This window comes from Octopus bimaculoides, chromosome 23 (assembly GCF_001194135.2).
Source record: "Octopus bimaculoides isolate UCB-OBI-ISO-001 chromosome 23, ASM119413v2, whole genome shotgun sequence".
NCBI classification, from domain to species: domain Eukaryota; kingdom Metazoa; phylum Mollusca; class Cephalopoda; order Octopoda; family Octopodidae; genus Octopus; species Octopus bimaculoides.
Window position 1 is genome coordinate 34,470,117 of NC_069003.1, and position 770 is coordinate 34,470,886.

Genomic DNA, 770 nt, shown 5'->3' on the forward strand with positions numbered 1-770 from the left:
CCCGCCTCTCTCTCCCCGCCTCTCTCTCCCCGCCTCTCTCTTCCCGCCTCTCTATCCTCGCCTCTCTCTCCCCGCCTCTCTCTCTTCTCAGTGATGCAGTACAGCTTCCGCAGAGCCACAGTCGACTTCTGTCACTCGCCATTGTGCTCTCGCTTTACAGAAGTCCAGCAAAGTCTTCGAAAGTGTATGGAATACAAATCTCCCTTCGAAACCTCTCACCTATCGGCTGTACTCCATCTCTCATCTATTAGATCGGTAAATTTCATATCAGACCGCACTATCACATCATGTATTGACTAAACTCTTTCTGCTCCACCGGTGAGTCCCCTAGGGCCTCATCTGTCTCTACCCCTCATTTTTCTACACATTAATTCTCGACCCTGCAGTAACTGTTATTCCAAGTCCTTTCTTCCGAGGTCTTCAGTCTTCGACCTCGTTTATGTCTTTCTTGCTGCTGTTGACCTACAAGTTTACACGTAACATTAAAAACATCTGGGACATGTCTAATGCTCTTCCTCTAGACTCAGCACTTTAAACAGAAAAAAGAATATAAGAAAAAAAAGAGTGTTTCTGGTCTTTGGTAAGTAAGGGAGACAACTGTGGATATGTTTCATGCTAGTTATACCTCCTTAGTAAAGCGTAGTCCAATATCCACATAAGAACGAAAGAGAATAATATCAATTTTAAGAGTGAAGAAACATCATGTGTGTTAGATGCATCATTTATTCGATCATTTCACTTCTGCATTGATGCTTTCTCATTTGTCATCA

General features: G+C 43.4%; 1 protein-coding gene across 1 annotated transcript in view; it reads right to left on the reverse strand.

Moving 5' to 3' along the window:
* LOC106871202 (uncharacterized) overlaps positions 1-770 on the reverse strand; it is a 44,745-nt gene that overhangs the window by 36,564 nt on the left and 7,411 nt on the right. The gene's annotated exons all lie outside the window — the stretch shown is intronic.